Source organism: Macrotis lagotis, chromosome 1 (assembly GCF_037893015.1).
Source record: "Macrotis lagotis isolate mMagLag1 chromosome 1, bilby.v1.9.chrom.fasta, whole genome shotgun sequence".
Lineage (NCBI taxonomy): Eukaryota > Metazoa > Chordata > Mammalia > Peramelemorphia > Peramelidae > Macrotis > Macrotis lagotis.
In genome coordinates this window covers 633,222,861-633,247,931 of record NC_133658.1, presented here as the reverse complement: position 1 = coordinate 633,247,931, position 25,071 = coordinate 633,222,861, and the positions used below count along the sequence as shown (strand labels likewise).

The 25,071-nt window shown below is 32.0% G+C and overlaps 1 protein-coding gene and 1 non-coding gene across 2 annotated transcripts in view; one reads left to right on the top strand and one right to left on the bottom strand.

Annotated features, from left to right (window-relative positions):
- ARHGAP15 (Rho GTPase activating protein 15) overlaps positions 1–25,071 on the bottom strand; it is an 871,958-nt gene that overhangs the window by 558,183 nt on the left and 288,704 nt on the right. The window lies entirely within an intron of this gene.
- Positions 18,278–18,385, top strand: LOC141510487 (U6 spliceosomal RNA). The gene has a single exon (XR_012474970.1). It is a non-coding gene; the product is annotated as a U6 spliceosomal RNA (small nuclear RNA).

Genomic DNA, 25,071 nt, shown 5'->3' with positions numbered 1-25,071 from the left:
CATAGAAATTTATAGCCTAAGAGAGTTGTCCATGGCACTAGGAAGGCAAATGACCTACCCTAAGCCAAGCAGTTAGTCAAGGGCAGAATTTGAACCCACCTGGTCCTGGTTCTTTGCTGAGCCTGCTTTTGCATATGTTATGCTGCCTTTTTTTATACATACATATGTCTAGATGTGTTATACATTCATATATAATATATCTTTATTATAGATGGAAAAATAATTTTTGCTTTATTTATAATAAATAATTAGATAAGCAAATATTTATCTAGCACATGCTAATGTCAGGTATGGTCAAATAGGGGAAAAAGAAAGTCTCTACCCTTAAATAACTTATAAGAAAACTTTGAAAATATTTGTGGCCTTAAATTCAACAGTTTAAGTTGAAGCAGTCATTTCTACCAAAATTTATTTTTCTCCTCAGAATCAATTAGCTTTATTCCAATAAGATTAATTGATATTTGGAAAAGGGCATCAAAATAGGTGAACTGATTAAAGAAATTTGCCATCTTTCAAATGACTTTTCGATGTATTTAATAAATATTACAAATTGAGAAGGAAAAAAGCAATCATGAACTATTATGTTCCATTCTATTCTTTCTTATAACAGTTGAAAATTTTCTTATTTACCATATAAATTTTATGCAATCCTTTAAAGTGGTACTTGCATAGCATGCTGTTCAACTAAGGGAAATTCAGGCAAATTTTTTTTGCCTTTTGATCAGTGTCAGCGGTCTCTGCAGCTCTCTCCTTCCTGCCTCTGTCTTTTGCGCTGCATCTTATGGAACAAGAAAGCAAGTGAACAATATACATGCTAAAAAAGTAGAATTCAAAAGAAGACAGCAGCAGTCAGTGGCACTTCTAGCCTCATGGGATGCTTCCAATTGCTAAAAGCTGTCACCATTTCCTTCAGAATCAAGTGTGAGGAGCATTCTATTCTTTGTAGTGAGAGCTCGTGCCACGGTAGCACTGAGGCCTGCTCACACACACAAACACTGCCACCCCCTTTTCCCCACACCCCTTGGCAAAAAAAGTCTCCATGGAGTAACAAGTTGCCTAAATGCAAATACTCATGAGTGTCTTTGAAAGGAAGAAAAAAAAAATAGCAAAGTCGGCAATCACAGAGGCTATCAACTGACTTGTTGAGACTGAAAATGTTCTCTCATTTGTTTGTGTGTGTGAATGCATGTGTGTTTGTGTGTGTGTGTGTGTGTGTGTGTGTGTGTGATTTTACATTTCAAGATGTTTCAGAATGATTAGCTCTGGGAAAAAGACTCAATTGCTGGGGCAAAACAAGGTTGAGAGTTTTGGTAAGGTGCTGAGTAGATAGCAATGGCAGTTTTTTTTCAGGGGAAATTGTGAATGGAAACAAGAGGGTGGTCAGACTTCATAGGGAAGAAGGTATCTGTAAATCACTGTGTAAACACACAGGAACTGCTTCCCTAAAGTCAAGAACTAGTCAAGCAGGACCAGCTGTAAAAATGGAAGTGTGCAGGAAGTCTAGAATTCCTCCAACATCTGCTGGTGCCATTAAAAATGAAAAGTAAATCCACACTGGCAATATATGAGATTTATTGTCCTACATTAGCTCTGACAGCAACTGCCAATTTTTTTCCCTCTTTTGCCACACAAGTATCTTTCAAGGGGCACAGGAATAAGAGCTAACTGCAAAAGCAGCAATAGGTGGAAAAATTGGGATTAGGACAATTTAATACACATGTCAAGCAGCCAAGAAGATGAGGGTAAAGAAGAAAAAAGTGAGAAGCTAAAACAGGAGGGAATACCTTAAGACTTCACTGTAAATTATTATCAAACAATTAGGCTATAAATCTTAAGTCTCCCTAAAAATTCCAGCAATGAAATAACTCTTGGTAGTTAATATGATTTTCTTACTATTAAAAGAGATTAAGTCCTACTCATGTTAGAAATTGTGGGCATTTTGTTTTAAAATGGATTATCCATTTTGAACTATCTAGAATCATATTCAAAATTTATTGCCATTGTCACCAAACATTTCTTCATAACTTTAACCACTATCATGGCACTGTAGTTTATCTTGTAATCCATAAGATGCTTGGTGAACAAATAAATTATATATCTCCAAATAACAATCTTGATAACTATTTTAATTGCTTATTTGACATCTAGGTTTGATGCCCTTTGCTGATTTCGCCTGGTTTTTATAAACATTTAGGGTTAGAGTAATAAAATTATATTTTACAAATCCTAAATTCATGTTATTGTTTCTCCCTTAACCTTGACCTCATTTGCATTATTAATTTTGGAGAAACATCTTTTTTTATGTTAGCTTACCTCTTATATATGTGTGTGTGTGTTGAGGGGGTAACAATATATATATTATATATATATACATATATATGTATATATATATATATATATATATATATATATATATATAGTAACTTACTGGGTAATTTTAATACTGAAATTATATACAGTTATGTAAGGTGCTAATTTACACACCTAAAGTAAGGTGATAGAAAGAAAATAGTATATGGAAACAGGAGTTATCTAATCATGAGCCAATATGAGCTTCAGCTTACTTATTAATAAAATGAAGATAATGAAACATGAGACTACTTTATAAGGTAATAAAGATCAAATAAAATAATCTATATAGGTAAGTTGGCAAATATTAAAAGATTACTTAAATGTCAGTTGTCATCTTCATCATTACCCTTGTTACTATTATTGTTCTTATCTTAACACACCTGTTTGATATGTAGTATGTTGTTAAAAAAACAAAATAGCCAAAGAAGTGACTGAAATGATGGAAATTATGTATGATTTTTTTTAAAAGGAGATGGATTGGTCATAAAGAGAAAGATGGACAAGTTGGGTAAATGAGAGGGAAGGTAATGTTATGTAAGTAAGCAGGAAGAAAAAGCACTCCAGAACACTAGGTGACTCTATGGAGCCTTTGGAGTAAAACAAGAATAAAATTGCTATATAATGAAAGTCATGGAGTAGTTATGATTTACTTAGGTGGAAAGAAGGTATACACTAAGTAGGACATACATGCTCTCAAATAAACTCTCTTACATTGAACTCATACATCATACTTTTATAACAATTTTGCTTTCCTGTATCATGTACTTGTAAGTATGGTTCTTGGTAATCAGAATCATAGATTCACAGTCTGTTAGGTCTGGCAGGGACCTGACAGATAATCTAACAGTACAAGTTGCTCATTTTACAGATTAAAAAAAAATCAAACAACAAAAAAAAAACAAAACAGAGGCTCAAACTGCAGAGAAATAATTAAAAGTCAGCTTGAAGTTTTCTTATTCATCAGACTACATTTTCTTCTTGCCTAAAATCCAGTAGATTAATGAATAAGCTTTGTACTACCAGCACATTTTTATGTGAATACCCTCCAACTACTCTGTATGTGACTTATGGGTACTCATTTATGTGTATGTTGTCTCTCATTAGACTGTAAACTCTCTGAGGACAAGAACTATTTTTGTCTTTCTGTGTTTCCCAAGGGTTTAGGAGAATATTTGATCCATATTAAGAAATTAATAAATTCTTGTTAATTGACTTAATTGAACCATATCATGATTATAATAACATCATGCCAAATAGAATTATAGAGTTTGATTTAACAGTGAGCCTACAAGGAGAGTGTTAATTTTGTTTATTAATAATATTTACATATCATATTGACTCAAACCAATTGTAATTGCCATAAGAGTAGGACCTCTTGTCATCATTTGTCTCTTTATTTCTACAGTGTCTCATTCTCAATCCCCTATATTCCCTCCCTCCTATACCACCACATGCCATCCCACCTAGCACTTAGAATAATAATGTGCACAGTAAATAAATACTTGGTGAATTCTCTGCTTAGTTTCCTGATATGTTTTGCAGATTGTGACTGAGAACACTTTAAATATATTTCCTGTTCACTAAGAGTTCCCCATATATTTTCATTAACAAGATATGTTTAACTATTTTAGATAATAGACATATGTTTTTTTTCTTTTTTTTAGGTTTTGTTTGCAAGGCATATGAGGTTACGTGGCTTTCCCAAGGCCACACAGCTAGGTAATTATTAAATGTCTGAATCTGGATTTGAATTCAGGTACTCCTGACTGCGGGGCTGGTGCTCTATCCACTACACCACCTAGCCTCCCTGACATGTGTTCTTAATAAATAAACCTCAACTCAAGTTTCTTGAAATGGGAGAAGTTTTTGATAACTATTTTTAATTGCTTGTTTGACTCTAATGATTGGTTAGTAGACCACATTATGTTTATCCAATATTGAAATTATAAAAATAATTTCAAAGTTGAAAACTAATATTGTTTGAGAAAAATGAATGCAAAATGCATCATTCCAAGAATAGAACTAAATGAACTTAGAGCCTAGATAGAGAGTGAGATGATCATTCCATCCATCTTAATGGACAATATGGATCACCTCTCAATTTATTCAGCTGAAGTAGTCTCAGTAGCATTTGTCAAAATTAATTATGTTGTGGTTTGAATTACCCACTATAGATAGAATGCCTAAGACTTCCAACTTTATGTCTAGTACAACTTTAGTTATTTAAATTTGGGACTTGTATTCACAAGAGAACATGATTATATAGAAGCTATGTGATAGAGAGATTGCTATCCAAAATAATCTTCCACTTTTTGAGAACCTATTATAGGAAATTTTAAACTTAGAAGACATTGCATAAAGGTTTTCGACGGAACATAAAGATTGCCACTGTTTTACTGAAATTTCCTTCTTGAAGTTTACTATTACTGTTTTAGAGAATAAATCCAATGGAATTTTGGTTTTGTTTTTTCTTATTTATTTGTTTGTTTGTTTGTTTTTGTAACTTTTAACACACCTACTCTCCCTATCCTCATCTCAGAAACTGTTTTCTAATTGGGTTCCATAACATTGTTCTTTCCTGGTTCTCTTCTAGACTATGACTTTTTTTTCAGTCTTTACTGGTTCAGTAAGTATACTCCAAGTTCTATCCTGGATCTCTTAATCTTAATCTAGATACCTTTCTTCAGTGCATATCTGTTTACATATGTTTAATTTAAAAATAGCTTAAAAAAATTCTCTCCTGAACTCAATTTGTACTTTATGGTTTTCCCTACTTCATACAAACTTTAGAAAAACTGGTCTATTGGTTATTGTTCCTCATATTTGACAAATCATCTCCCACTTTTGTGAATTCCCACAGCCTGTACAATTTTGGAATACATTCCTTCACCCCTGCTTTTCAGTTTCCTTTCTGACTTACATACACCATTCCCCCCCCCAATATGGTTATGTTAAATACTTGTTTGTAAGTCTTTTTAAATTTTTTTTTATTTTTGCAAGGCAATCGGGTTAAGCGACTTACCCAAGGTCCCACAGCTAAGTAAGTATTAAGTGTCTGAGGCTGGATGTGAACTCAGTTCCTCCTGATTCAGTACTCTATCCACTACACCATCCAGCTGCTCCTTGTAGGTCCTTTTGACCACACTGTACCACACTGCAGCAACATATCTTGGGCAATGTTAGGATTAATTTGCTACTTAAGGGAGTTTTTATCATTATAAGCTACTTAAAAAAACAGAGCAGGGATTAAATTCTTGGTCTTCTTAACTCCACTACCATACACTGTTGCCATGCCATCTTGGAAATGTTATAAACTCATCCACTATTTACCATTTGAGATGGATTTCATAAACTTCTCAACACTAGAGAGTTTTGGCAGATCTGAATCTATTTTTAAAAATTAGAGTTTCTTCAAGGTTAGCAAAGAATTTTACAAAATGTATTGGATGTTTTCAAAATTTATCTTGAAAAAATTAACTTGGTCAATTGCTTCTTTCAAGCATGTTTAGATTTTTAGAATATTCATCTAAATATATATATATATTATATATATATATGTATTGAGTTTAAGTGTAAATATAATAGTCAAAAAAGCTAATACAATTTTAAACTGCATTAGGAGAGGAAAAGTCTAGCACTAAGGAAGGTGAAAGCCTTGCCAGACTTTATCTGGTATGGCTCTATTGTGAATATTGTGCTTTTTTTCTTTTTGCCACCATTCATGAAAGATGCTGATAGCAGGTATGAATTGAGAGGATAATAACTAAAATGACAAAGGATCTTGAGTTCATGTTACATAAGAATTGGTTAAAAGAATTAAAAAAAAGAAGTCAGAGGGACATGACAAGGTTCATCAGTTATCTGAAGGGCTCTAGTATAGAAAGTAGTATTGGATTTGTTTTGATAGTCTTGGAAGACAAACTAGGATAAAAAAGAGGCAGATTTTGAAATTTTGTAAGTTTCCTAATAATCAGAACTTCATAAAAGTAGATTAGGTCTGCTTCTTATTGTTTGAACTCAATGGTTCTTAAAGATAAAGATTTTTCTAATCCTGTGATTGTGTGCTTGTTGATAAAATATTAACAAGGCAAATCACCTTCAGGAGGAAAATATATATATATATGTATATATATATACATACACATATATATATACATATATATATATATATATATATATATATATATATATTAAAGAAAAATACTTTAATACCAAACAGATTCCTTGCAAGATGTGTTTTTTTGTGGTTGTTTTTGTCAATTTTGTTATATAGTGGAAATATCTTAGGTAATAAATAAAATATGACTATCTCCACTCCCTAAAACCCATGGGTGTAGTTTGGGGATGTTGAAGGAAAAAGAGATTGGTATCTTAATTGTCTTAGAAATGGAACTTTATAACTACCTTTTAAAATGTGATAATTCTAGATTTTGAGGATATGAAATCAAAATGCACCTACAGAATAAAGCATTAAATTTGCAACTAAAATAATGCATAATTTCCTTTTTTATATTGTTACTGACTAGATATTTTCTTAAGTTAATGTAATTTTTTACTTATGATATCTTATGGCAGTGTAAATTAATTATATAAATAATATGTAACAAATTAATATTTTGGTAAGTTGTGTTCTTTGGACCTGTGGACATAAAACAAGAGAAATAACTTTCAATTTCTTAGTAGAAGAGCAGTTTAAAATCTTTATAATTAAAAGAAAATAGCTTTAGAAAAGTACAATTGAGAAGAACTTATATGTAAGTATACTACCCCTTAAAAATGATGAGGAAAAATTTTTAATTGAGCTAAATGACAGTGTTTGATAAATCCAAGCACATATGTACTTTAAGAAGTAACTCCCCATTTCAAATGCACGATTAGGAAATTGGAAGTGGCAGACTGCAGTCTGGCAGAAATTGCTTTTAGACCAACATTTAACACCAGCTCCAAATGATATATGACTTGAAGGTCAAAGGTCACAGACATTTTTAAAAATAAGAGATCATATCAGATGCTTTTAACAAAAATGGAAATGAGGAATGGTGCTAATACCATGATTTCAGTTAACTGAAACTGAATTGCTTTTACATGAATAACATCTATGTTACTTGGATAATAATAATAATTAAAATATTCATAATAATTAAAATAATTTAAAAAATTCAATCAATTATTTGTTTGTTTTGGTTTTTTTTTTAGATTTTTGCAAGGCAAATCGGGTTAAGTGGCTTGCCCAAGGCCACACAGCTAGGTAATTATTAAGTGTCTGAGACCGGATTTGACCCACGTACTCCTGACTCCAAGGCCAGTGCTTTATCCACTACCTCCACCTAGCAGCCCCTCAACTAGCATTTATTAAATTCTTCCTATGCACCAAAATGCATTGATTGATGGAATATTTCATCAAATGCTACTGTTAAAATTCAAGAACTGAAGTCAGATAGTGAACTATTGCAAATATATGATTAATTGTAAATAGTAAAGTACCATTAACTTTGAGTTTCCCAAATTAAACCAGAAACTCAGTGATGCCATGGATAGTGTACCAAGCTTGGAGTCATGAAGAATCAGTCTTCCTGAGTTCAAATCTGGCCTCAAACACTTTCTGGCTGTGTGATCTTGGGCAAGTCACTAAACTGTTTGCCTCTGTTTCCTCATCTCTAAAATGAGCTAGAGAAGGAAGGAACAAACCATTGCAGTATCTTTTCCATTAAAATTCCAAATGAGGACCCAAAGAATGAGATATAACTGAAATGAATGAATAACAACTATCATAAATTACATGAGATTTATTCAAATTACTAAAAATGAAATAAATGCAACTCAAATGTAACTTCACTCAGTAAACAAAGATAAAAGGAAAAATAGCCCTGGGGACTATGGAAATATAGATCTACAAATGCATGTTGGGAGAGATGTCAATTGATCAAGTCATTCTGGAAATGAATATGAAATTATGCTAAAAAAAGTAACCAAAATGTTCATACACTTTGATCCAAGCATCCTGAACTTGGGATCCACATACAAAAGGGTCCAGGGAGAAATTTTTAAGGTATTTTGGAACTTGAATAGGGAAAAATATGACAAATTTAGTTAATTGCATATAATATTTCATTATCTATAAAATAATATTTTATAGTTTGTTTTATAATTATATTTATTTTATTAATGCAGTTAAAAATACTAACCTGAGAAAACCATAGATTTCACTAGACTTCTAAAGGCATTCAGGGGGAACATTCTATGAAATTCAGGTGAAATGTCAATTAGTTTTTCTGAATTTCTTCTTTCCCTATCCCCAAATTTTTACTTTCTTTTTATTACTCATTATAAGAGGGAAAGTAAACATTCAGAAGTGAAAATAATGTAATAAGGAAAGATTTCAATGACATTTCAAAAATTAAATCAAGAATTTCAAAGTTCTAATATAGATATGAATTCCCAGAGTTAAAATGCTACTTCAAGCATTTCTATCACTGTAATCATGTAACTTGAAAGCTTTTAAAACAAATATATGACATTTAAAATTAAACTGAAAATAAAAATGATATTATAATAAATTACTTTAAGTACAACAGAACTCTAGCAATTATTCCTAACTCTTTCTCTACACAAATTGTGGCCTCACAAATCATTATCAAAAACTCAAGGTAGTTAGTTAAATGTCCTTTCCACATTTACGTTTTTTGATAGTATTAGTCATTATAATGTTAGTAGTAAAATATTGTATATATTAATAGTATTTATCTAGTGTTTAACATTTGTAAAACACATTATAATTATTAATTTATTTTATTCTCACAACAAATCCCCATTTTAAAAATGGTAAAGTTAGGAAGACATGTTAAAAGGCTTTCTCAAGGTCATACCCCTAGGGTCTAAGGCTGGATTTGAACTCTGATCTCCCTAATTCCAAATCCATGCTCTAGCCATTGTTTTATATAAAATAGCATATAAACCTCTTATCTATTTTTATAATTGTCCCTTTAGGAAAAATAATTGCAAAAGTCATCTTTTACAAAGTGTTTGCAAAGTGATCCTCATCTGTTATCTCATTATAATCTGACAACATCCATATAAGAACTATTATTGTTCCTATTTTATGGATGAGGAAACTGATGCTGAGAGGTTAAGTGATTTACACAAAATTAGTTAAGTATCAGAGGCAAGATTCAAACTCAAGTTTTTTTCACTCCCAAGTTCAACACTCTATCCATTGCAGAATAACAGGAATTAAACTATACATATTAAGTGAGATATCTGAGTAAATTTTAATAAATTTCTTTAAATTTTCAATTACAAAAAAGACTGTAAGAACTTTACTATTATTCTAATGCATTTCCATAAGTTGTTTAATATTTATTTATTAATATTTAATATTAATAAATTGCTTAATAAAAGAACTAGCCTCCACACTAATGATCTAAAAAGGGACCAATGATAATGGTGAGTGGATATGATTAGAGTCATAAATCTGCCTTGAGCAAAAAATGTATAATCTAATACTATAAGTCTGAAATCTATTCTTTCAATATTTTTATCTGTGGGTTCATTGTATATATGATAGAATTATTATTGAAAATGAGAGAAATGTTCCAGAACATTTAACAATCATCATTAAAATAATGATTGCTCCTGTGAAGTACAAAAAAAGGAGAATTCTGAGGAAGAAAGTAACAGGAAAGTAAGAGTTCATAAAATTTTCGTTATAGAATTAGCTATAGCTTTCTATAGAGCATTTTTTAAAAAGGATCTTGATAAAGAGCAGGTTTTCATGTATTTGGTGCCCCTGACATATTCACTGAAAGATTCCTGTTTCCCAAATGCATTCTCTGATTTCCAGTTCAAATTACTGGAATTTGGTTTAAATGCAGTCACTATATCCTTATGGTATTGCAAAACTTAGTACAATTCAATCATAATTAACTGGAATACTTAGTTTATGGGAATTTCTGATTAATTGAATTTCTCCTTAGGTCTAGATTAGGTCTAGATTAATAAGAAAACCATTTTTAAATCCCATGGCTGAAAATTGTTTCAAAAATGCATTAATCCATTTTTCTACTCCTATAAATAATATAAAGAAAATATCACAGAATCAATTTTTAAATTTTTTAAAAATTTCTGGTAATGGGGTTAAGTGACTTGCCCAAAGTCACACAGCTAGGTAATCATTAAATGCCTGGGACTGGATTTGAGCTCAGATACTCCTGATTCCATGGCTGGTGCTCTATCTACTGTACCATCTAGCTGCCCCCACAGAATCAATTTTTGATTGAGTATCTTTCAATGTTTGAGAGTCATAATTCCAAACGTTATCTCTCTTGGTACAATTCTGTACATGCCAAGGATATGAGTTTGGATTAATAGCATATGAACTCCAGCACGTATCCCTTTAGTATGTATGTATGTATGTATGTATGTGTGTGTGCATATATGTATGTATGTGCTTCAAATAATTTCTAGCTTACCTTTTAATTGTTTTCTTTTAAAGTAGAATTCTATCTCTCTCCCATGCCCACCAAAAAAAGGTTGATTGAGTCAACTGAGGTTTTTAATCATTCTGGTTTCCATCAATGAATTCATTCGGGGTAAATGTAACTGAGAAAAGCCCTCAGTAGACATGTACCTACAATGACATTACCATGGCTTCAGCTATTATTTCTTTTTGCACACACAATTTTTGTTTTTCACTAAAGGTCCAGTATTTTCTACTTCTATAATGCAATATACGTTTTTCTTTTCTGAATTATTTGAGCTCTCAGGGAGGTCGTGCCATTATGCATGTCACCACTGGATATATTTGCACTGTTATTCTAACACCTAGTGGACTACTCAGCGTTTCCTCCAACATTCCATTTGTGTGCACAAGTATATTTTTCTTAGTTCTTAAGTGTTTGGCAGAACTCTGATCCCCAAGATATTTTTCTATGTTGATCCTGATTTTCATCACCAATCAGATTACTTACTTTCAGGTCATAAAAGTCACAAAAAAGAATTTGGGAAACCTCCTTTTAATAGTGCCCAGGGGATTCAGCTTAGGGAAAGGGCACAAACATATACCCAAAGATGAAAAGTTACAGATTTTTAGTTGTGGAAAGAAATCAGTAATTTAATTTGGTATAATGAGAAATAAACTCATTTGGTTTAGTGTAGTTACACTGAAGAGTTTTCAACCATGTGTAGTGGATAAAAAATGACAAATATACCATATATTAAAGCTAGCCTAATAAGGTTAACTAATCAGAAAATAATTTTGTATCTTTTGTAATTGATAAGGCTACATTCAAATTAATAATTGATTCAGTCTTTTTGTTTCAATTGAGTGAATATGTGTGTAAAAGTTGTTTAGGCTACTGACTTTGCCACTGATCTTGTTCTATAAAATTTCAAGGTACAAAATCTGATTAAAAAAATTTCAAAGTACAGATCAATACATTTGACTTTAATTCTTACCTAATTACAGACTATTTTATAAAAATGTATTTTAATGGAAACAGAAATGAAAATGTTGATTATGATAAGATGGACAGAGAACATTTAAAAAAATACTTGGGCCAGACTAACTTCCCATTTTCTTTTTGGACAGGATTTTTGAATTGCTACAGAAATAGAATGTGGTAGGGATAGTATGTCTAACTTTTAGTAAGGTGTTGGACTCAGTTTTTCACTATATTCTACAATTTAATTAGCTTACCAATCTAATGATACTAAAATTAGGGCAAAATGGACAAGGTAAATGACTAGATCCCAAGGACTGGTGATTAAAAAGTAGTTTGATGACAACCTGCAGGGAGATTTCTAGTAAACTATCCTATTCTTTTAAATACTTTAATCAATGATTTAGATGAATGCATATGCACATGAATACACTTATTTACAATTCTAAATTTTGCAAGTAATGCAGTCCTTGAAGGTATAGCTAATATATTGGATGATAGAATAAGAGTTGCAAAAGATCTCAAGAAACTGAAATTATGAACTGAATCTAAAAGGATAAAATTTATTAGGCAGAAATATAAAAATTTATAAAAATCAATTGTACAAGTCTTGGATTAAGGTTGCATTATTTAAAAGTCTCATTTTTAATAAAAGATCTGCCAGTTTTCATGAAACAAAAGTTCAACATGAGACAATTCTAGAGTAAGAACAAAATCTTTTGTGTTTGATCGTAGGCTGAATTGATTTGTGTCTAAAACAAAGGTGATGGTCCCACAGGATTCTACCCCTTTCAGATCATATCTAGGGTATTAAGTTCAATACTAGAGACCACAATTTGGAAATTTCATATATAAGCTGAATTTTATACAGAGAACAAAACTCAAAAACCCCCCACAAAATAAGAAGATTAATTGAAGGTGGAGAAAGTAAGAGAATAAGCATTGAAATCACATGTTTTATGTTATTCTCATAGAAATCCTCCTACTACCATGGGTACAAGTATCTGCTGATGGTTTCTCTCAGTAAAGTTGCTCCTAATCAATTCATTGGTGGAAAATCATTCTTTCTTAAATAACTAAGTCTGCCACAAAAAGAAAGATTAAACTTGTTTTTCTCAAATCCAGAATGTAGAATTAAAAATAGTAAGTAAATTCATAAGAATATTTTTGTTGAATATAACAAATAATTTCTACTAATTAGAAAAATAAAAAAAATAGAATGCCTTGGTAGATAGTGAGTTCCCCATCAGTGGAGCTCTTTAGGAATATCTATTTGTGGTATTATTTAGGAGACTCTTTAAGAATAAATTGGAACAGATTGGAGATTTGAGATTCTATAATACTGTAAAACTCCAGGGCAGATGGCAGTAACTATCATTGGGATTGGCACTTTGATAGAATCTAAAGGCAATACTATATGCAAACAACAACAAAAAACAAATAAACCTTAAATTGGACAAATTTTGTCATTGTTAAACAATGCTGAGAAAGTACTTAGATCACTTAGAATTCAAAGGGACATAAAAATCATTGTTTTCAATTCTTGATATTATGAACTAAGAAGCAAAGATTAAGTTTAAATGACTATATCCAAGGTTATTCAGATACTAAAATAGTATTGATGAAGACTGAAACCTAAAGACCCCGAGATCCAATCTAAAATTCTTTCCACACTATTCTACCCTACTTCTCTAATGCACCGTCATTTTCTTCTAAGAAATAAGTAGCTCATTCTTGTTTTTGTTCTTGTTTCTTTTTTTCCCCCCTCAATTGTGTTCCCTCTTAGCCTCTGGATTTTATTTCACCCATTATAATGGCTTACATTGAGTGACTGCAGTGCACTCTGCCAACTGGATGAGAAATAATGAGATTAGACATGTAGTTGTCACTGTTATTAGCACAATAATTTTACTTCTCAGCTATGAACAACATCGATGATTGACTGCTGCAAATCCTTCATACACACACACAAGCACACACACACACACACACACACACACACACACACACAGACAGACAGACACATTCACAGAACTAACCAAGATTGCTAACTTAAGTTGATGATTTTCAAGTTGTTAATTTAGGAAGTGATCACAAATGACACTTTACAAATTTTACTAAGCCCCAAGTACCATACTTTTTATCCGCTGCAGGAGTAAAGAAGTTCAACAAAAGGGGCTGAGTCCACAATTCAGAGGCTAATAAATTGAAACCATGCTCTACTAAGAAAAAGGTAGGGTGGCCGAGAGAGGATAAGACTAGATTGGAATCCTGACTGCCACATATAGCTGTGTAACTAGGAAAAAAAATCCCAACTTCCCAGGGCCTTAATTTCTTTTTCTCCAAACTGAAGGAATTGTACAAGATAGTCTTTAATGTCCAACTAACTCTCTCCTCCTATGAACTTGAGATTTTTCCATAGTTCTACTTCTACCATGTCTTTATGGTCTTGAATTCCTATTTAGGCTTTATTGACTTTAACTATATTTTATGTTGCTTATGCATTTTATCTTGAAACCAGCAGCAAACTAATGAAAACATTCTATATCCCAAATAAAATGAACTGAAATTTCCACAGCAATTTAAAAAATTCTAAGTTGTTTTTCAATGTTATGAAGTAGTTTTAAATAAATCGAAGCCAGGGAGGCATTGCAGAACCAGCCTTCCTTCCTTGTACCTTGGTGGTGTACTGGTTAGGGTACTAGAACTTGAATTAGGAAGACCTGAATATGAATCCTTCAGATTTTCATTGGCCATGTGACTCTTGAGAAGTCAATTAGCCTCTCTCTCTCTGCCTCAGTTCCTCAATAAACAAATATGGATAATAATAGCATTTACCTCCCAGATTATTGTGAGGATCATATGAATGCTTTTAAGCATATAGCATGTTGTCTGGAATTTAATAAACATTCATTCTACTTGACTTCCCCTTTTTCCTCAATAATCATTTATTGAACTTAAAGTCTGTATAATACAATGATACAGACAGAGAAAACACAGTCAATATTCTTGAGTCCTGCCATCAGTTTTGCAGAACATACCAAGTAAAAATAGCAAGGGAACTAAAAAAGTAGGATAAGAGAAAATTCATAATAATTTGATGCCAAGATGGAAAACTGTCAATGGATTTGGCTATGTTTGTAGTACATGGACAAAAAGATAAAAGTTAAAAAAATAATAAACAGAAATAAGACCAGAATAATTGAGAGAATATGACATTGCAATATCACACTATAGACCAAATGAAAAGTCTAAAAGAGTTGGCAGATCAATTAGGTCTGGATCTGCTTCAAATACTACTCTTAGCATCTGGAGCAATGCACATTATAGTCAACATTAAATGGCAGGGAGACTGTCATTTGCAGCAAATATAGACAGAAGTACAGACGCAGAGTCCACCAGAATCAAAACTAAGTCATTTGTCTTACAACCTCCCTGGCACATGTAAAAGATCTATAATAACCTGATACCCAAAATAGCTCCTGCATGATGAGCCAACTTCGGGGTAGGGGAGAGGGATTATGGAAGCATACCCATGCCAATGAAAAAGCATCAAGTGTTAAATGTTGACTGCTGGAAAGATAGGGGTTGACCAATCAATGTGCTAAGCAATACCCAGATATCAATGAGGATATTTAAGACCATAGTTGTGGATGGAGATCCTTCTAAGATGGATGGATGAGACATGGATGGATAAATGAAAACACTTATTAAGTGCCTACTCTGTTCTCAGCACTGGTTTAAGAATTGAGGAGAAGAAAGTTTCTTGCCCTTAAGAAACTTCCTTTCTATTGGGAGGAAGCAATACCTATATGAAAACAGTGACCTGGGAAGGGAAAAGGAATGGGGCAGGGGTGGAATTATAGGATAATTGATTGTCCTGTGTTCTCCAAAAACTAGGTAGCTTTGATATGATTACTAATACTAAATCAAGAAGGAAGATGGACATATATGTATGAAAAGAACTTTGAACCATGTGGGAGATTGCACAGCTACATATTTTTCTGTGACAATAACTACCATTATGATTAAAAAAAGAAGTGTGTCATAGATTGTTTAATCATACTTGAACTCAGTAAAAACTGCATCAAATCTTGTGTCTAATATTGTCTTGTGAAGTGACCATTCTTTACCATTCTGAACCTCAAATGACTCCCTAAGATTCATTTAAAGGTTATAATCAGTATATGTTTTCCACTGGCTTACAGCATGGCTGTACAGTACTAACTAGCATCAGAGGCTCTGGAATTAAATCCTTTAAGTCATTCTTACTTCCCAGATGACCATGAGCAAATCACTTTAATTCTTAGGACTTCAATTTCCTCACCTGTCAAATAAGAGAGGTAGATCTAATTGCTTCTGAAGATAACTCTGAAATCTTATGTTCTAATTTTTGCTTTGGGGACATTTATGCACCTTAATACATTTTTCCCATAAAACTTATTTATTATATTATTCCTTCAATTTTTATAAAAAATCATATAACTAATATACAGATTCTGAATTCAGGAATTAACTAATGGATCATTTTACCACAGCACAAATACAAACAGTTATGGACAAATTTTTTGTGATACCTATTAGTAAGGGAAATGTCCTTTCATAAAATGAAGCCAGTTTTGTTAGTTTTCTGGATGACTTAAAAATTCACTATCATTCATTTGCCTCTGTCTCAAAATTTACATTTTATAGTCTCTAGAGGTATAGCCTGAACTCTACATACTTATTTTCATTTGTGGCAAAGTATAAATTGCTAAATAAAATATATGAGAAACAAACCAGTTTGAAAGCACTGTGAAATTGTAAATAATATACAAAATAATTTCTTCATTGTTGTAGTAGGTGTCCAATCCAACTGTCCTTTGCTGCTCTATCCCTTTTCAAAATTCTCTTTTTTAATCCAAACTGAATTCCTTCCCAACCATATATCCTACTTTGTAAAAATTGTAGCCAAGTTCTTAAAGTTCTCATGTTCCAAGATCCTCAAGTACAGTAAAGGATGAAATGTTTATAAGAGTTTGAAATAGCAAATGAGCAAAATCTTTTATGTATTACAATCATAGGCATCAAGGGATAAAATAACAATTGGACTTTGTACTTTGTTGTCAAACAATTATAAAACAACCTGGAAAATTTTACATTCTAGTGTATAATCAAATAGAAAGAGATAAAGGTAATAAAAGAACATGATACAGTAGACATGGTTAAGTCATAGTTAGTCTAAAAATAATCTATGAGTTTTCTTGGATAGCAAGTTTAATGACAATCAACCATGTGATATAGCAGCCAAAAAAAGCTAATGTAATCTTGGGTTACAGAAAGGGGGACATAGCTTCCAGGAATAAAGAGATGAGAGCACTGCTTTACTTAGATCTAGGAAGATCATATCTGGGATACTCTATTCAGTTATAGTTAAACATAGTTTAAGAAAGATGTTGACAACCTGGACAGAGACCAGGGAAATGCAGCAAGGATGGAGAAGGGCTTTGAATTCATGCCAAAGGAGGACCAGTTCAAGGAACTAGAGGTGTCTAGAGAGGAGAAGAGATGATAGGGAGAGGAAAGACAACAGCAGTCTTCAAGTATTTGAAATGATGTCACATGGAAGCCAGTTCAGACTTTTGTTTGTTTGTCCTTTGAGTTCAACATCAGGTACAGTGGATGGAAGTTACAATAAGGAAAATGTTAGTTTAATGTCAGTAAACCTCCCAAACTAGAGCAGACAGGGCTAAATGAGGAAGTAGTTTACTCTCTCCAATTACATGTAGGATTTTGAGATTCATTTGCTAATGTCCTGTTTTAGAAGTTTTTTTTTGGTTTGAGTTGATCTAGATGTCCACTGAAGTCCCTTCTAAATGTAAAAAGAGAATAAATAAATAAACAAACAAACAAATAAATAAATAAATAAAACATTTTTTAGCATTGCTTCCAAAAGCAAGAAGCTGTCCTAGAGATATAAAAAGTTATGAACATGGAGACAGGATGGATGTCAAAAGCTGAAATCTTTTTTTGAACTGTTAGAATTGAATACAAATAAAAGCATAATCAAATGGTATTAGAAAAGAAACACATGTGTACCATTCTACTATCTCCTCATACTTTTTTAAAAATGGATGCTTATTTTTAAGGAGGAAAAAAATCAAACAAGAATTAAAAAGAGAAACATTATTTCTGTAAGAATATAAAAATAACCTCAAAAAGCAGGGGAAATGAAAATTAAATATAAAAATTAAGGAATGTTAATTATAGTATGGGCAAAAATTAGTGGAATCTGTGTTTCATGAATAGGTTGGATTCTAGCTTCAGTTAGACCTTTTTTTATTTGGGGAAGCTACTACTGTTAGAATAACAGTACCATCATCTAAAAAATAAATGAGGATCCTAGCTTGGATTAATTATAAAGTTCCTTTCTGCTCAAATATTATAGGATTATCTTTTTCCATTAAGATTTATTTATTTGATACAAAGAAAATTTGAAATAAATTGTAGTGTTCATTTGGCAGCACATATACTAAAATTGGAATGATACAGTGAAGATTAGCAAGGCCCCTATGCAAGGATAACATGCAAATTTATGAAATAAATTGTAAACATTTGGTGAATTGTTGGGAAATAGAAAGTTGGAATGGAGTTTTATAATATTTAGTTGCTGAAGGTCATTTATGTTCTAAAGCAAAGGTATTAAATCCTGCTTCTTGTGGCTCACAACACTTCTGAGTGGAACCAGATTAAAAAGTTATTGAGCAATATGTAAGCAAATAAATAAAAATACAATAAAATCATAGATAATGCTTAAATATAGTTTTCTCAATATGTGCCCACATGAATACTTAGTGATTGTTGTTTGTATGACCCCATTTTATTTGAATTTTACAACACTGTTGTAAGAATTATAGAATTATGGCATTGCAGAAACATATAGTTTACCCAGGTATACAAGGTTTCTGTTTTAACTTGGCTTCTTGGTATTTCATGTTTAGTTGGTCTATTTTGTGATAACTTTTGAAGATGCACTTTGGTTTTTATAAAACCTTTTATAGGATACATAAAATGGTATTCAATAGGTGGCTGTCTCTGGCAGTATATTTCAGTGATATTTTTTCACGTTTCAATTTAGAGATGATAGAATAACAATCTTAGTGTTGTATTATACTATCTCATGTGACATCTGAACAGAATTCTCTTTAAAACATGAATGGTAAGCTAGTTTTTTCTTGAAGAGCCACCATTAAATTTTTAGATGCTTTCTAATTGTTGTGTTTCCCAACCACAATTCTTAATTTATCTCTCAGAAGCTCCTAGTTCTGTTCCCTGGAGCCAAGAAGGAAAGGTAAACGTCTTATGAGAAAAAGAAAAGAGCAAAATGTTATCTTAAAACAAAACTGGCAAATTATAGCTAAGATTTATAGAGCGCCAAACTTGAAAATAGGTGGCTCAGAGGACAGAGTTCTTGGCCAGCATCAGGAAAAGACTTGGATTTAAATCCAGCATCAGATACTCACTAGTTGTGTAAGCCTGGGCAAGTCACTTGACTTGTTTGCCTTAATCTACTGGAAAATAAAATGGAAACCACTCTAGTATCTTTGCCAAGAAAAGCTCATGGACAGTGTTGGTGTGCTGTGGTCCACGGGGTCATGAAGAATCAGACACAACTGAATGATTGAACAACAATGGATTAAGATCAGAAAACCAAATTTCAAGTTCCATATTTACTCTGTTCTCATTAACTTCTAGGATCTTAGATACATCTCTCAAAACTCACAGTGAATCTGTTATTAAGTATTCTGGATTTCTCTTTTGACAAAGCTCTAGAATTACACCCTTCTCATTTCTGATACCACTACCATGGCCCTCCCCTCCCCTCTCCTAGATTATTGCCCTAATCTGCTGGTGCTTCAGACTGCCATACTCTGTCCCTATTCCAATTAATTTCCCATTCTGTGATTTTTCTTAAAGTGTAAGTTCCTCTTGTTCAATACATTTTAGAGGAACGGAGAAAGAGAATAAGCATTTGCCAAGTGACTACTAGTCACAACGTCTTTACTCATTGGATCCATATCACCTCCAGGATCAAATACAAAATGCTCTGACCTTCAAAGCATTTCATAACCCAGTTTGCTTGCCCCACACCATAAGACCTTCCTTGTCCCCTCCACCCCATACACACACACACACACACACACACACACACACACACACACACACACACACACACACACACACAATCCTTTCCAATATTGCAATGGCCTCTTTGTTCTTCCTCTAACAAAAAAAAAAATGTACCTCCCCCACACCACCGAATCCTGCATTTTTAAAAATCTTTCTCCTGCCTGGAATGCTCTCCTTCCTTCCCTCTGTCTTCTGACTTCCCCAGATCAGCTAACATAACAAGGAAACATTTCTCAGTCCCTCTTAGTTCTAATACCTTCTCTGTGGTGAGTCTTTCTTATTTATTATATATATATATATCTTGTTTTTAACATATGTGTTTGTAGGTGGTCTCCTCCATTAGATTGTGAGCACTTCAAGGACAAGGATTGTCTTTTGCAATTCTTTGTATCCCTATAGCATAGCACAGTGCTTAATATATAAAAGGCATTTAATAAATGCTTACTCACTGACTACTTATTGGCTAATAATACTTATTGAATGATCTTTTAACCTTATTGAGCTTCATGTCTTCTTTTCTGAAAAGTATGGACAATTACATCTGTTTTGTCCTACCAATTTCATTGTAAGGTTCAAAGAAGTACTGGGAAATCATTTCAATCCTCTAACACCTGTCAATGCAGCTAAGTTTAGTTTGGTGGAGGTGTAGAGGTTAGCATTTTTTCTTTTATTGAGGTCTAGGATGTCTAAAATCACTAGCTAAAATAGGAAAAGGAGAGAAATTCTCTAAGTGACATATAAAATAAGTATCATTGAATTAGATTATGGAAATAAGCAGAACAATGAAAATGGTTATAGTATACTTTTATAATATCCTAAAAAGGAAACAGTTTTTGATTTGGGAACAAATTCTGCCATGTTTAGAATTTACTATGATAATTGTTCATTTTGCATGGATGTCTGGATTTTATTTTGAATAATTGCTTGGGCTTCCTAAACACTTATTAGTTAGTGTGAATATGTCTTTATTCATTTTTATGCATCATGCTAAATATTAACTCAGTATTTTGGACTTTATTTTTTCTGGCTATTTCCTAACAATTCACTCTCTCATTCAAACAGTGATTCATTTTCATTCTTTAACTAGGGTGGTAGTGAGCAAAACAACAAATGCAAAGTAGAGCAGTCATTTAATGAAATTAGGTTGTATAGAAATCTAATCCAAAAAAGTGAATATTTGAAGGCAAATTGGTTGTTATCTTTAATCAATTGAAAAATTATATCTTCTGTTTTGTGTATAGTAAATAAACTGTGTATCACAAATGATAGTTATTTTATTTTATTCATTTTGGTATTATTATTATCTATGAAAGAAGTTTTTTATATAGTGCTTTATCCTTAATGAATTGCTTTACAAATATACTATACTTTTAACTCAGTTTCTTGCATATAGTTGGCAGTTAATAATTGCTTATTTACTGACTGACTCTGCAAGTTAATTTTTTGTGGTAAATTATGCAATCATTGCTTTTATTCTTTTCTCATTTACAGATGAAGAAATTGAGTCTCAGAAAAGTTAAGTGACATGCTGATTGTCATCCAGTAAGTAAGGGATTTTTTAAAGTAATTTAATAAAGTATTTTAGGTGCTTTATTTTGTGAGCAAGAGGAAGCTGATTCCATTATTTTTGTTAGGAAAAAATACGTAAGGAAGGAATCCTCAATTCAAAACTGGAGAAGAATCCAGTTTTATTAGATAGTTTTTGTTGATATAGAAGGGGAATAGGCTTATCCCTCTCATTTCTCATTCATTTGGTAGCCCTAGCCTTGAGTGGTTAGTGCTCAATAGTGTTATCCTCTTCTTTGCATGATACCATAGAACCTAAGTATTACGTGGCAGGGAACATTTTTTTTTCCCAGCTAACCATATCAGGATCTCCAAATGACCGTTAGCAAGTTATTTTATTTATTTACCTGTTGGCAAGCAAAAACATCTCCTTTTCTCACCCTATTACTAAAAATTTATATGGTCATTTGTATTAAGCACACAGAATTGAAATCTATTCTTAGATTGAGCAAAATTCATACTTTTGGTAAACATACAAAGGTTTATTTTAAAAACCCTTCTAACAATACATGAAGCATAAATTAGAGAAATGGAGAAAATTTTTTTTAAGTCAACATAAGAAAAGTGTAGTAAAATGGGGTCTAAAAAGGAAGAAAATGACATAGAGTAAATGGAGTGTTTTGAAAGTTAAATAAATGTATGCTCAAAGGCAACAAATAATATTTAGTAATAAATATACTGGAAATAAAAATGGGGCCAATTAATATGAGCAAGAATGTGGAAAAAATCAGAAGGAAGAAGAATATGGAAGATATGGAACGTATGATTCCAAGGGAATTAAGAAGTATTATATATGTATATATACATATATAATATATATTTACACATAATGAAGTTATAGGAATGTTGAATGATAAGAAAAGCTAAGGTAGAAAATGAAAGGAAGAGTGTGAATATGATAAGGATAAATAAAAAGACAATTTTCAAATACATATAGAACAAGAGGTTAGTGAAGAAGACACAATAAACTCTAAGAAATATAATAAGTAATTTATTGACAGTAGAGGCAGAGACAAGATAAAAATAATGAATTCTTAGCCTCAATATCCACAAAATGGGTTGGTGGATAACATAACAGAAACAGACAAATATTTTCCAAGAGATAGAAAAGAAATATGGAAAGAAATTAAGATCACAAAAGAATATCCAGTCTTTGAAGAGTATTGTTTTCTTTTAAAATATTTCCAATATTTCATGTAATTTAATAATCTTTTCTCCTTAAAAAGAGGACAAAAACAAGCAAACCTCAATAATACTAGTCAGGTTGAAAATTAACTGATTAATGTACATTTTGAGAAGATGATGAACACTCCTTGTATGTTCACCATAACATGAGAATAGGAATAGTATCCTTTAAAAATTTACATGGAAAAAATCTAATCAGCTTTGGTACAGTGGACAAAATTAAATAGAACTGTCAAGATACAGAAAAATGTCTGGGTTAAACCAGATTTTATGCAATTTTTATTCATTTTCAATTGCAAGAAGTACAAAATGTAGTAGAATGAACAAAGGATTTGAAGTAAGAAAATTTGGATTTTAATTCTCCCCATACAGTGTGACCTCAGGCAAATCCTTTAATCTGTGCCTCAGTCTTCTCATCTGGAAAATGAATATAATAATATTTGTACTACTTTCTCTATAGGTATAGTGATAAAAATGAGTTAGTGTACATTATTGATGAGTATAATGATTACTCTTTTTGCCTGAACTTACCACTTTTCAAATTTTCTATTGAGTTTTTCACAATCCTGGTAATTATTTTTTATTACTGAATTGAGTTGAGTATTGAGAAGATGGGGAATTTCTTGTACAAATACAATTTTCTACATTTTCAGTTTATTTTGTCATTTCCATTTTCTAACATCTAATAATTTTTATCACATCAATTTAGAAGCTCCATCAGCAAAAAGGGAAGAAAGTTTACATGAGAAAAAAATAATTTTCATGTTAATAAAGTTGAGAATTGATATACAACTCTAATTTCTAATAGCATCAATATATTTGTTTTACAAATGATATAATACAGATACTACGCATTGCCAGTTATGGTCTTGATAACTATGAATTTGAAACTGAAATGAGATTCAGTATAATTTTGCATAAATTCCTAAGAGGTATGGCAAGCCAGAGTCCTCAACTGAACCACTCTCTTTAGTCACCTGAAATCTCATTCACTATTGACCAGAATGGCTGTGGTTAGTAAACTGGCTTCTTTCCACTACAAATCATATTCAATAACTCAGAAGCTTCTTCCTACTGGCTTCAGAGAGCATTCTCAGTTAATGTTGATAAAGATATTTACCTAAAAAAGGTTAAACCAATGTAAAAAGAAGTTTGAGACAAGAAAGTTGAGATAATGTCTTCCTTTGAATTTTTCTGTTTGGCTTTTCTATTTTCATTCTTAACCTTTTATTTTCTGAACTGCCTTGTCTGCTACTATTTCTCCTATGCCATTTGGTTCTATTTCCTAAATTATGACCAGAATTCATTTGTCACATTACCTGGCTAAGCTAAATGTCTGCAGGGTTCTTTCTCAATGGGTAAAAGAGATGAAGGATTCTGGGCAAAACAAAACAAACAAACAAAAACCCATTTAAAATTCTTCCTTTCATTCTCTTGTTCTTATATAAGAGTGGAAAAACTGTGCTAAGATCAAAAGTTATTAAACTTTGTTTCATATTTCTTTAGAAAGACATCACAATCTGATTTCTTCTTTTCAGATAACATGATTAGCAAGAAACTATTAACTAATTCAAAAATTTCAAGAAGAGAAGAACTGTTTAGAAATCTGAATAATTATTCAGTGGACATCCAGGTTACTGTTTCTGTTAGCCAGCCCATTTCTCCAGAATTATATGAAATTAAAAGGTTAGAAGATGAAATAGACTGAGATTTAGTTTTACAACCTTCTTTGGGGCCATCACTCAGACTTTCTCTATGGTCAGATGCAGTTCACACATTTTCCGATTCAAATATCTGGGTTTTGGACATTACAAAAAAAAAATTTTACTAATACCCTTTCTTTTGATCCTCACATCAACCCTGTGAGGAAGGAATTTTTGCTATACTTGGGATGCTGAGACACAATAATTATTGTATTCTAGAACTCTAAAAACATATAGTCAGTAGCACCAAACTCTGTACCTTACTATAACCAGGGTCCTACTTACTCCAGGCCCATCATAGGATTATGATCTTATCTTTAACGTCCTCATCCCTTTTGTATTGGTAGCTATGACCAAGACTACCACGATATCAAAGTCACATTCATAGATCAATTGTTAATAAATAATATAGATCATGAATGGAGTACCAAGCAAAATTAAGAGTGTATTGTAGGATAAAGTATCTTCATTTGGAATTTGGTCACCAAAACTTGGTTAATGATTTCTAACAGATGGTCCCACAGAATTCATGGCCATTAATAGTGAAGATATCTGTTTTATGGTTGATCCTAGAGATGCAGCTTCTAAAAGCACAGTTATTTTCAGCTCTATAATAGGTCATTTGCTCTGAGGCAAACACACTAATGCCTCTTAGGAAA